Source organism: Caretta caretta, chromosome 1, assembly GCF_965140235.1.
Source record: "Caretta caretta isolate rCarCar2 chromosome 1, rCarCar1.hap1, whole genome shotgun sequence".
NCBI lineage: Eukaryota > Metazoa > Chordata > Testudines > Cheloniidae > Caretta > Caretta caretta.
Genome location: NC_134206.1, coordinates 61,802,268 through 61,816,145, shown reverse-complemented (window position 1 = coordinate 61,816,145; position 13,878 = coordinate 61,802,268). Strand labels below are relative to the sequence as shown.

General features: G+C 42.3%; 1 long non-coding RNA gene across 1 annotated transcript in view; it reads left to right on the top strand.

Annotated features, from left to right (window-relative positions):
* The first annotated feature begins 753 nt into the window (after positions 1-753).
* Positions 754-13,878, top strand: part of LOC125636969 (uncharacterized) — a 40,227-nt gene continuing 27,102 nt past the window's right edge. The window contains exons 1-2 of the long non-coding RNA XR_007356785.2: positions 754-910; positions 8,900-9,026. This is a non-coding gene — a long non-coding RNA (uncharacterized LOC125636969). The remainder of the gene's footprint in view (positions 911-8,899; positions 9,027-13,878) is intronic.

Genomic DNA, 13,878 nt, shown 5'->3' with positions numbered 1-13,878 from the left:
ACATTAACTGCACATAAATAATTACAATACGGTTTTAGAAGCCTAATGTTAGGTATCCAGGTTAGCAAATTTGCCCTAAGTCAATAATTGCCTTCATTAGCAAAAACAAAAACACAAACAAACCAAAAAGGTATGTTGATGGTCTGGCACCACAGAAGTTAACTGGAAGCAGAGCTCAATTGCCTTAAGAAATCTTTGGTCATGCAGAACACCATTACATACCATACACCAAAAAGAGATGACTTCATGGCTCAATCCCCCTTGGAGATTGGATTCCCCAAAGCACTGGGTGGGGAGTTGTAGTTACTGGGCACATACTACGTATCATTAGTGACTGGTGTGGAAAAAGTGCAGGCTGCTGCCTCCACACCACATTAATGCATCTTTGTTTTTAAGAACTATATCTCTCCCCCCCCCCCCCAAAAAAAAACCACTTCACAAATTCACGGTTGTTTTCACAAGGGACACTTGAGTGGTCCTTACCTCAACAAAGATTATTGCTTCCTTCATAGTTAAATATTCCTGCTACCTAACACTGGCTGAGAATTGAAGTACATTGCATTCTCTGAAGTTATCATGCCATTCAAAGCACTTCCACATGACACCGTAATACAGTAGGTTACTGTAAGTATCCTGCATGCTGTGCCTTCAAATGTACCCGTTAATTACTGAGCCCTGTAAACTTGCTAACAAGACGATCCTTGTTCTTCCAGCCTATTGCTTTTTGCCAACAAAAAAAAAAAAAAAAAGAAGGCAGTCTGTTGGGCAAACAAATCTTTCCAGAGAAAACAGATCTGTTTCCAAATCAGTCAACTGTGCTGAGCTGGAAAGGAAGAAATTTTATTTTTTCAGGATGAAAGCAAAACAAGATCCTTCCCTGTTTACCCTGTCTCACCCATTTCTAAAGAAGGTCAGTTTAATTCCTTCATTATTTTTTTCTAAAGTCTTATTTATCTTGAAGTCATTTAGCCCCTTTCAGTTCTATTAGCGAAGCTCTGCCTGGTTAGTCAAACATAGAAGCACTGTGCTTGGCCCATCACAAACATGTGCAGATGCTGAATTACCCATGGCACTGAATAATCAACCGGGGGGCGGGCGGGGGTCTATCCTCTTCATTCTGGAACCCCAGTTCTCTTAGGATCTGAAAAGCTCCATATCAAGAGCTCATCTCTTGATTTGGCTTTCTTTTACTGTACTGTTGGTTAAAAATATCTTTAAAGCTATTTAAAAAATGATGATTTCATATTTACCCAAAACCTCTGCATTGTGTTAGAATCAGAGTTTACGTTTCATCCTATCAGCACATTTTAATACTTGCACCTGACACCAAATTCACAGGTGGTGAAAGGCTGTGTAACTACACTGTGAGTTCTCCAAGTCAGGGACTGTCTTCATAGTATTTGTTTGTACACTACCTAGTACAATTGGGAGCTGATCTCTGGTTGAGGTATTTAGGTGCTACCATGATAGAAATAATTAATAGTAGAGTCCCTTAAATTTGATCAGGCTTCCTTAGTACACCAATCCTGTCTCGCAGCAGGAGGCTTCTGGGTACATGTCTGGCTCTGTTGATCTGTTTCCTTATTTCCTCATGCAGGTATTGTAGTTTTGAGAATGCTTGGTGAAGATCTTGTAGGTGTTGGTCTCTACAAGAGACACCTACAAGATCTTCACCAAGCATTCTCAAAACTACGATAACCCGCATGAGGAAATAAGGAAACAGATCTACAGAGCCAGATGTGTACCCAGAAGCCTCCTGCTGCGAGACAAGCACAAGAAAGAAACCAACAGAACTCCACTGGCCATCACATACAGTCCTCAGCTAAAACCTCTCCAACACATCATCAGTGATCTACAACCCATCCTGGAAAACGATCCCTCACTTTCACAGGCCTTGGGAGGCAGGCCAGTCCTCGCGCACAGACAACCTGCCAACCTGAAGCATATTCTCACCAGCAACTACACACCGCACCATAGTAACTCTAACTCAGGAACCAATCCCTGCAACAAACTTCGATGCCAACTCTGCCCACATATCTACACCAGCGACACCATCACAGGACCTAACCAGATCAGCCACATCATTACTGGTTCATTCATCTGTACCCATGTAATATATGCCATCATGTGCCAGCAATGCCCCTCTGCTATGTACGTTGGCCAAACTGGACAGTCCCTACGTAAAAGGATAAATGGACACAAATCAGATATTAGGAATGGCAATATACAAAAGTGTTCTGTAGGAGAACACTTCAACCTCCCTGGACACACAATAGCAGATTTAAAGGTAGCCATCCTGCAGCAAAAAACTTCAGGACCAGACTTCAAAGAGAAACTGCTGAGCTTCAGTTCATTTGCAAATTTGACACCATCAGCTGAGGATTAAACAAAGACTGTGAATGGCTAGCCAAGGACAAAAGGAGTTTCTCTTCCCTTGGTGTTCACACCTTATCTGCTGGAAGAGGGCCTCATCCTCCCTGATTGAACTGACCTCGTTATCCCTAGCCTGATTCTTGCTTGCATATTTATACCTGCCTCTGGAAATTTCCACTACATGCATCTGACAAAGTGGGTATTCACCCTCAAAAGCTTATATTCCAAGATGTCTGTTAGTCTATAAAGTGCCATAGGACTCTTTGCTGCTATTAGGAGTTTTGCCATTAGTTTGAATGGAAGCAGATGGCATCTATATTTCTATTCTAAACATTTTTATTCATTCACTCTATATACTACTAAACTCTTTACCCTGTCATCCGAACCCAACGTAGATCTAGTCTAGCCTGTGTGAAAGCAACATTTGCCAGGTGGGCTGCCAAGAAATTACACTGTGCAAATAATTGCCCTGGAGGAGGATAGCTTGACAGCAGCCAAATAAGAGCTGGAGAAATGGAAGTAGTCAAAAGGCAAGGTTTCAAGGAGCTCTGCCATAAGTGTCTGATGAAACATATTAAGGAGACATTTAGCAAATGTGACTATGAACACTGATTCGCTGCCAGCTGGCAGGTTTGAAATTACAGCCATAACAATTAGCTGTGATTACTTCCTGATGTTGCTGAGCACAGTGCAAAGATCACCAGCTGAAGTAGCTGCATTCTGTGATATTTGTGGGTGGGCGGCACAAAGAAAGAGTATCCGATCATGGTGTGAACACTAGACACATGTGTTAGGGATAGACAGGTGTGTGTATGGTATGGCAGAGGGAGGAACATTTGTTTACTTCAGTTTATCAAGCCTCTCTCTAGAGATCTAGCCGCAGTACATAATTAAAATACAACTATTATAAACTAAATAAAAACTAAAAGCAAAACAGCTAAACTTCCCAACCAGGACCATACTGGCTACAATAGTTAACCCATGATAACAACAACTCTAGTCAATTATCATCCACCCTCAACCAACCAGCCTTTACCCCACTCTGCTGACCAAAAACAGAGAGAAAGGCTGGGCTTTGTAACATGTCCAAAAGGTTAATAAATCTGGAGTCCGATCCAGCATGCATCACTGTCCTTGGAAAGACTCCCAGCTACATCAGTGGGTGCTGGATCAGGCTCCTCGACTCTTGTGGATGGAGGCGTGAGAAAATTTCAGAGTCAAAGACCCTTCCCAGAGAATGCTTTGATGCCAGCTCCTCACATTTAAAGTGAACGGGGCTCCATCTGAATTCTCCTCCTGATACCAGCTGCAGTAGTATTGCATAGGGACAGAGGCAGTCTCTAGCTAGCTTGGAATGCCTGCTACCAGCTTCTATTCATAGTTACCTATGAGGCTAACCCATTAATTTCCCCTCTAGAATTCAGAACACAGGATGAATCCCTGAAGATCTTTGTAACATGAGAAGAGCTCTGCAAATTATTCTGAGCTCCAGACCCACTAAAACTTAGTTCTGGGGTTGAAGTTGAACTTTGGCTTTTACTCACAATGTTCAGTGAACATGGGCTGTGGATATTTGTACTGAAGAGCTTGACGATTCCCCTCCCCACAGCCAGTCTCTCTCTATTTACTCAACTTCCCGACTTCCTCAACAAACCCCAAGACCTTCCTGAAGACACTGGATCTGGGAAGTGGAGGGAAGGGATAGTCTGGAAGCCCAGCCTGGGAGATCTTTTTTGACTTTGTTGACCTCAATTCCCAAACCAAGCTTGATTGGTTTACTTTGAATTCTTGTGACTCAAATCATGCATGGATTCCAAAGTGTCAAGGTGAGACATTTCAGTGTAGCATTTGTGGTCAGCACATGTAACTGCTTTGAGACAAATCATTAGTTTTTAGAGCTGAGAAAATAATTTGTAAAGTTTCATTCAATTAACTATCTTTGTATTCATGTAATAGCCACAATCTGACTGCAGTCTCTTCCAGTTTATTTGCAATTCATCATTTCCTCTGTCCCGGCATTGGAAATCTCTAAACCAAGTGGTGTTTGCTTAGTTGTGATTAGTCATGTAAGTCACATGATATTGTTTCTGTTCCTTGACAAAATGAATGTAACTCTTATGACCAGGTTTCTGGTGTGAATTCTCATGAAAAGCCTTTTACTAGATCACATGGATGCTCATGAAAAGCAACCATGGTCAAAGTGAATTTATTGAAACATTTCAACCAATATTTACTGAACCACTGCAATAGTTGCTCAGCAATAATTCTTTCATAAACCCTGCAGCACATCAGTTTCTCTGTAATTGTATGATTAAAAGAGGGACCATTGCCTACAGATCTACATCCAAACCATATTAATTGCAGTTCATACAGTTCATTTGGTACAAAGTTTCATTTGCCTGCTCGACAAATCTATGTATTATCATCACATGTTAAAAGGTGTCTCTGGCTGGCATTTGATGATTTAGAAATGTTAAGAAATTGACAAAAGCTAAACACAGGACTGGTGGGGGGTAATCTGATAGTATGTGATCATTAAATCGAAGTGCTTTCTCCAAGTAACACCACCTCATGCTTATACCAAGAAGATAAGAACATTTTCAAGAGGAGATACTTTGTTGTGCAGTTAGTAGAATAAAGGCTTCTCTAACGCCTGTATCAACTGTGATATATAACACGTGGCACTACTTAAGTTCTTTATGGTAATATATACTGATAAAGGAATTATTGTTTCTTGGATTGTTGATTGCAGCTGTATGGTAATATAATGTGGGTTTAGTTAGCACCCAATGTTCCGTGGAAGTGTTCTATCTCCTCTATAAAAGGATAGAAATCAGCAGGCTAACGATCGTAATTGCAGTTCATAGTTCCATAGGTTAAAACCTAGTTGCACAGATTTAAAAAAAAAAAAAAAGTTAGTTAACTATGTGATGAACTGAATTCTGCTCTCAGTTACACTGAAGTCAAAAACAGTTGTACCAGTGGGTCAGATAACACCCAGGAAGGGTGAAGATAACTCTGCATGCGTCCCTGTAGTGGGTACCCTACTCCTGAGAGAAAAGGCTAGGCTGATTGGGGAAGCAGCCACAGCTGGGGCCATGCCCCAATCAGGCCACACCTGGTCCTGTTATAAGGGCTCAGGGAGGAGCTAGGTCAGTCTCTCTCTAGCCTTGCTAAAGGCCAAAACAGGTACAGGGGTTGCAAAGGTGCAGCCCGGGGATAGACAAAGGTGGCAGGGCCTAACCCCTTGCCGATGATGAGTGGCCCTTACAGACTGCAGTCTGCCCCAGTGAGCAGGGGCTAGATGACGACTGGCAGTAGCCACTAAGGCAAGGTGGGTTTAAAGAGTTAGGGGTTTCCCTGGAAGGAGATACCCAGAGTGTGGTGATACGGTTGGGGCAGAAACCTGAGGTAAAGGGCACTAAGGTCCTGGGAGGGACACAGGGCCTGAGGCAGGTGAGACAACAACCAGCGGGGGGTACTCCGGAGCGGGATGTGAGCTAATTCCCTGGATGACCAGGAGGAGGCACCGCACCGGTGAGCCTTACCTCACTACCGTCCCTCAGCAAAGTTTTCTTTGTGTTATCTCACTGAGGGGAGAACAGATCATGGGCTTTGCCCTACCCATGGAAGAACATAAAGGTCTGGCCTATAAATCTTGTGGCTGTATGTGGACGCACAGGACTCAGTATCACATGATACACACTTAGTATCATGCGTGGGCTCTTGACCTTCTGTGGCTTTCCCAAGGGCCACCTCTGGGCACAGCAGCCCCTTGAACTCTCAAGAATCTGTAAGAAGGCACTCAAAAGTAATGAGGTGCTCATCTCTGGGTGCCCAGTTCACCCATCCCCCAGCCCACTCCTCCACATAGATCCCTGGATCTGCTAAGAGCTTTCTCTAGTGCTCAGGAGAAGGGGAAAAAGCTGATCCACTTGTGGGGAGGCCTTTTTGTCCATCCCAGGAGCACAATTAGGTCCGGTGAGCACAATTTGACCCAGTATCTATAAAATCAGTCATGCTAAGAAAGGGTTACCCACTTGAATGGCCACATTTGCTATTCAAAGAAAAGAAGACAGGAAACTAAAAGGATCTATTTGGTACTGCTTAAAAAAAGGAGAGGGAGATGAGGAGGATTGTCAGTTAGATGTGTTCAATGTCCCAGGAAAAACGGAGCAAACTGAACAGTTAGTCAGAACTGGGAGTAATTCTTGGTCAGTGTCACAGTCCAACAATAAAGACCACATTTCTTCCATGCTGCTTAAGTCCATCCTGGCTTCTATCAGTGACTCTCTCTAAACCTGCCCTCCCAGTGCCAGTGTCGACCTTCAAGCAGACATCACCTTCTGAACAACCATCTTTTGTACAGGCTGCAGTACCTTGGTGCACAATCTATCTTGTACAGTAGATGAATTGGGAAGTCACGGGGATTGAGGGATTCCTACGAATATAGACTAGGTGAAGTCAGAATGATTTGATTAGTCAGTTATCAAAAGAAAGAAGGCTAGGGAGTCAGGAAGTGGGCATTAGGATCCTGGATCTGCACAGATTTCTTGTGAGCTTAGCTAAATTGCTTAGATCAAACTTTCGTGCTTAAAGTTAGACGCACATTCATATTTAGGCATCCAAAAAAAAGTGGTTTGACTTTTTAGGGTTGAGCATGCACTACTCCCATTGTCTTTAATGGAGCTACCATAAGAAAGTAAGGATTAATCCTGCAGATCCAGCATTGGATATTAGGTCTGTACAAAAATACAAAGAGAATAAAGCTTCCCTGCTCTGTGTTTTCAGGGTAACACCTCAGGTTCCCTGCTATCTCTGTTCTAAATAGAGAATAATGACAGTACTCTCTCCAGCTTGGTTTGGTCACTACTGTAAAAGCTGACCATGGTACAGAAGAACTTCATAATGAATAGAAGACCTTCATTAAGTAAAGCTATACATTTTATGACCAGCCAGTAGTGTACATAGATAGACTGTATGAGGAAAAAAATATATTTGTCCAAGCCCTGTATTTCAGGTTTGGAATTTCCATCTCTTTTCATCGGTCAGCAAAACAGGCTAAACAGAAACAGAAGCCTATGGCATCGTTGTACAGCTGTCGGTTTGGTTTGGAACACCCAACATCGAGATGTGTAATCCAATCTTGGGAGTGAACTCCTCTGCAGTGCAAACGGAGCCCATTCTGCATTTTAATATTTAATGTAATGTTTGGACCACAATCATTTTGGCAGTGCTTAGATTATAGAGGTCAGATTTAATACAATTATTTAATATAAAATGATTACTAAACTATATAAACAGCTTTAAAAACTCCTTATGTACTAAACCTAAAAATATCCGTTCACTAACCTTTTGGGGAGACAGCCTGGCCCACTTGACGGAGTACTGACCCGATAATCTCTTTCAAGTTCTGTCACTGGAAAGTACTTTGGCTAGAGCTCCATCACAACTTAATTCTAGCAATGGAGGACATCCACCTTAATATCTATGGATCACATTGACCCCTCAAGTTAAACAGATTGAGTCTTCCAAGGAGAGGGTCAATCGAAGGACACTGTCTCCTCCATGGAATCATTTCTCCCCTTCCAGATTGGGCTTTATGCTGTTGGAAAGGGTGAGCTAGGAGGAGTCTGGGCCAAGGAATGGTTGCTCTTTAAGGCATCATTTTCTTCCCAACTCCATGGCCCTTTAGAGTGGAAGTAAATGCCTAACTATCACCATTAATTTACCCAACTTTCCCCTCCATGATGGAGAGTCCTTGGCAAAAGGACTCCTGCAGGAGCCAAAAGGCACAGTGGAAGCACACGACTTCTACACTTATGGTGCTTTGCCTTCCAGAGTCCCACATTCTACATGGGGGAGAAGGGGAGGGACAGGAGAAAACTTCCTGCTACCTACTTGGGAGCAAACCAGAGCCACATGTGGACAGTGCAGTGAATGTGTTTGGTTTCCACACATTGGAGAGAAGACTGACTGGAATATCTGTCCGTGTCGATTCATCTAATCTGAAAGCTCTTCAATTCTCTTCTCTCCTCCCCATCCCACTTCCCTGCCACACTCCAACAGAAAAATGAGTCCCTTGTGGAATTTCCTGTCCACTGTGCAAAAAGTTTTGCCACTGACTTATATAAGGAGCAAAATCAGACCTTGGGTAAGAAATAAAATATGACTTAAAACTATTAATTATAGCTGGATACAATGAAAGCCTGATTTCCTACAATCACTTTAGAGGCCTACACAGAGTTTCTCAACCTGGAAAACTGAATATATCAGGGATTACACTGCCTGACATAAGACAGCCAAATGGGACAAAGGAGTCATTTACCATGCACAGCAAAACTTTAGTGTGCATACCTGACATTTTCTATTTAATTAGAAGAGCATTTCTGAACCCAGAGTAGAGAGTTCAGACTTAGAGGCATACAAGCAACTTTGTCCACCTAATTTACCTCTCCACCAATGGGAGCTGTCATTTTTAGCGTCATTCACTGCAGCCCCCAAATCTTGTCCCCACTTCCCACAGCTGCAGAGAAGCTACTCTGGGTTGTAACAGCACGCGCCACTGACCTGGTCACACTCTGAAGGTATTCCTGGAAGCACTACCTCTGGAGGCCTAACAGAAAGATATCTGCTGCCCACCTCTTCATAAGGTAAGAATTTAGTGATGCAGAGGGGTTCTTGCGCTGAGGATGGAATATATTTCCAGACCTTACCCATCTCTACCATTGGTGCATCTGAAATACTGACCCCACTGTACACAATACTCTGCTCCAGTGAGTAATCATTTCTCTGACAGCTCCTATTCTGCAAGCCCAAGAAATTGTGTGTAGTCAGAGAGAGGAAAGAAAGTCATTTGCATACTGATCATACACTTTGTAATTGCCTGCTGTTCATCCTAATGAGATTTTGCCAAACTCATTAGAATAATTCCATGCCTCTTAATACCCAGTGGGATTGCTTTATTATTTGATAAAGCCCAACAGTTGGCATGTAGCACTGCGTCATTTTGTTCAGCTCCTTCAAATCTCTGAAAGCTGCCAAACAAAGGCTGTGAACAACCACGTTTGTCTCCCCCTTTCTCTTGGGATGTCTAATACTGACAGTGACTCGCAGTTGTCACAGTCAAATAGATCTCTTTATCAGCCACACTTTCAGTAGTTTCTTAAAGCTGCAGGTATTCGTTCATTCATGGCTGCCTCGTCTGTGTGTGGCTGAAAGTTAGAAACTCCTGCACCCAGCATGTACCTAGTCCCTGTCAAAGGTCTATGAGCTGCCACCTCCCATGAAGGGTAAAGAGCAGAAGCATTTCCATACAATGCAATATTTCTATTGGTAATATTCATTTATGCCTTCCTGCCTTGTGTTTTGTTCCCCTTTCATCAAATCATGCCTGAAATCAGGCCCAATTTTGTAATGAACTCTGCATAGGCAGATACTGGTTCCCACACAGAGCTCTTTGCAGGATCAAGACCTAGGATAATATGCCGTTCAAGCAAGCACTGTGTGTATTGTACTGATTTTAAAAAAAAAAAAATCACATGTTCAAATGTATTTATGTTTTACTTGCCCTTCTTGCTGTCTGAAAGAGACACACAGACAACAGGAAAGTTTACTTACTAACTGACCATATAGAGAAAAACATTGAAACTGACGAAAAACTGGTCCACTGTTTGAAATTTCAATGAAAGGGGATGACAAATTTTGGCAAAATGTTACACAGTGTTCTTTGCAGTTTTTCAGTCTCATCTACATTCTAGAGGCAGAGTGCTGTCAATTGCACTAATTAAACAAATTTGGAAAAAAATACAGAAATATGTTTCTCTAGTCTTTTAGCTATAATAATTGTATGTGTTACAAAGGTAATACAAGACTATAATAGACTTAGGTGTTTTCTGTAGCAACATGAGGTAAAAGACCCAGCAAGAAGTGTGATTTTTAAATTGACAGGGTCCCTTTAAAGCAAATCCAGCCTGGATGACATTTGCTTTGGGACTCTGCTCTTACAAATGGACCCTGTAAGTGATCAAAGTAAACACCCACTTTAATCTCAGATCAATCTCCATTTCCTCCTACTTCCTGTCCCTTCCCTTCCAAGACAACACTATTATAGACAATTTAAATCACACACACACACAGGGCAATGGCAAAGGCAATAAACCCAGCATAGCAATTATTCTCACATCACACTAGCATTTACAAAAACAAAGAAAGAACAATGAACACTCCTAGCCTGACACTGGTCATTTAATTTTCTCATGCTATGTAATGTTAAACTGGCTAATGCTACCATGGGAATCACTAGCAACAATTAAGCATTTATATGAGGAAGTCGGCATCAGTGCTTCAGCATGATCATTAGCATCAGGGTAACTCACTGTTCATGCTGATGGTGATAACTAAGTGCAACAGAAGTGGTGCAACTGAAGACAGATTAAACACAGGTGTGTGTTGACTATTGTAGATTGTTTCTCAGCTGATCTTATTCCTCCCTGAGATCTGGTTGCAGGAGACATGCAGCTTATTGAGGGCTCATGGAAAGCCAACTTGTTGGTCAATGGTAGGAATTATGAAAGAGTAGAGGAGATGTACCGCTTGGTGTTAATGTAACTAAAAATAACTTTTTATTTCCCTGCTTTTGTGTCAGGTGTCAACCTTAACAATTTCACAAAAAGCTCTTTTTTGGCTGCATAACATCAGATGCAGAAGAGACCTTGGTTTTGTACTATATATGTGTTCATCACTACATGAGTCCACATCTGGCTTCAGTATCTGATAAATTCACATTGTTCCCTGCTGTAACGTCTCTTTTTAGCAGTCAGGGGCAAATCATTATCAAAACCTTGTCCAAATTAACTGAGGATCTGTGTTCCCTCCCCCCATCTTACATTGGGGATTGTTTTGTTTCAGATAGAACTCCACCTCAAACTTTTGCCCACCTATGGAGGCAAACTCAACACGAGCTTTTAGAGAGAGACTGAAATGTCTGGCTAAGGTTTACTTTTTACTTCCATTTCCTGACTGGGACCTCTGAAGTAACAAAGTCAGTAGTATTTCTGGCCACCCTCAGACTGATATGGGAAAAGGGGGCCTGCAGTGTCCACTGGAGACAGAGAGAGACAAAGACAGATAGAAGGAGACTAGTGGCCACTTAGGAAAAATACCAGAAAGGCAGTGAATCCACTTAGTCGGAAATGTTAGGATAGCAGGTCAGCAGGCCTCCCCTTCAAGAGGGCATCCTTAGGTAAAGGGAATCTGATAGGAACAGATCTAGTAGAGGTGAGAGGGAGGTGCAAGCAGGAAAGGTCATTGACATTCAGGCACCAAAATTCCATTCTCTTCCCATCACCCCTATAGATATCCATAGTTCTCTGGTGGCCTAGGACTAGATAAGAAAACTTAAGTGTTAATGGCAGAAAACATGGGCAGATATCAACAAATTCCTGCACAGGGAATTCTTTCTTTCTGCCTGTGGAAAAAGCAAAATGATCCACCTCTGTCCAACCATAGCATCTGCTAAATAATGTCCCACTGAACTATTCGGGCTGTGAATGGTCTTTTTAGCCCAGAATGCTTCCACTCAACTCCATAAACCAGCACCTCTCACAGTGAAACACTATTGTCAACCTGCTTCTCAGAGAAAATCACTTGCATTCAAGGCCCAGTATTTCAAATACCTCCTCATTCTGAATTCAGCCCCTTCACATAACAAGAGGTCCTAGAAACACTGCAGGAAAGCCAAGCCACCTCCTGCAGCTCTGAACCATTCCTTTCATGACTAGAGAAAGAGTCCAGAGTATCTGAGATGCCTACAAATGAGATTTTCAACACCTTCTTTAAGAAATCTATGATCTATCCAAGCTTGTTGTTATTTAGAAACCATCACCTGATTCAAGCAACCTCCCCAAATATGGCTCAGCATCTAAATTTCCCAAAACTAAGTAAGCTAAGTGAACTTTCACAAGGGTTACCTCCATCTTGATACTGCCATCCTTTACTCCTTCCAATTAGGCATCCAATCGGGGCATGGAATGGAATTGGCACGGACATCAATGGGTAGTATCTTCTTGGCTGTGGGTCATATTCATATGGCTGGATGTCTCCATGACATTTGTTAGAGCAGACTTTGAAATCATGTTATCCCACCTTAGAGACAGTTGGTATGTGTTAGTGGACTTGTGCTGAGATTATTTCACTTACAGATAGCTAGAATAGGGGCCCTCACCAATATTCCAAATTTCTATACATCCAGACTTTGAATCCTCTCATAGTCATTGTATTCCACTTGTTTTCACTGAGACTGTCACTCTAGCTCTGATCAGCAGCATCAGATGCAAATGGTTCTTGGAGAGAAAAATGGTGCATTACACTTATACCAGCACACAGTATACTGAAGAAAGTTCACTCGTGAGATGTATCCAATGTTACCTAATTATCATACTCAGAGATGTTGTGGAATTATTTAGCCTCAATTAATGATTAAAAATACATGATACTTTTGGTAGCTACAGTACAACTCAGTTGTTATATAGCTGAAATTATATGAGCTATTAAAGGGTAATTATAATCAGCAAGAGAGTGAGTTGTGGAAAAGGAAATGTGAAAAGGCAGCAACGCTGTTGACAATACATTGTATCTGTCTCAATAGTCTCAATAGGCCTTTTAGCTAGAGATAAGTAGAATTAAAATGCAGCTTTCATTCCCTGTAAAGACCAAACACCGGACTCCCCAACCACTGTGTACTTGTGGGGGGCAAAGCAGGGCAGTGCTCTGGGATTTCTAGGTGAGAGGGGGCAAGGAGTACTCAAAGCACTTAGAGCTTGGGCTGGGAGGGGAGGGGAGAGGAAATGCAGAAAGTCTTCAGAACCTAATTGTCTTTGATCTACTTTTCACTCATTTCTAACCCACTTTCTCTCTCTAGTCACTGCATGTTGGTGAAAGGGGAATTTTATAACCAGAGGTGTTCATAACATCCCCAAAGGCTGAGACTGTACTTGTAAGAGGATCTAATTTCTGTCACACTGAGTGTTTATCCCCTGGCAGCTGTATTAACATGGGGGAAGAAAAACAAAACCCCTTTCATGACTGTATAAAAGGGAAGATTTTTATCTGTGTGTCATCACGTGCATTTTGGAGCCCTGGAAAGTTTCCTGTGCCACATAAAAGGGAACTTATTTTTTCGCCGCATGTGAATCTGCTTCTCCACTCTTCATGCTGTTTGTTCACTGATGCGGTCAGTAATACATGTCCAGCCTCCAGAGGGAGAGAGGCAGGCTCAAACCCAACCTCATGTTAAGACATTATCTAGCATGAAAGGTTTTAATAATTGAAAATTCTTGTGTACACTTTCTCCTCAGAAACAGAGGAGGCAAGGCAAGCCCTTCGACAGGTAGTGAGTGGTCAGCATGAGAGAGGGACAGGAGGAGTGTGCTGTTATGAGGTTTGTATTTATTATGGCTTATTTTCCCCATGTACTGTACCTTTCAGGCTGTAGGAACGGATGGC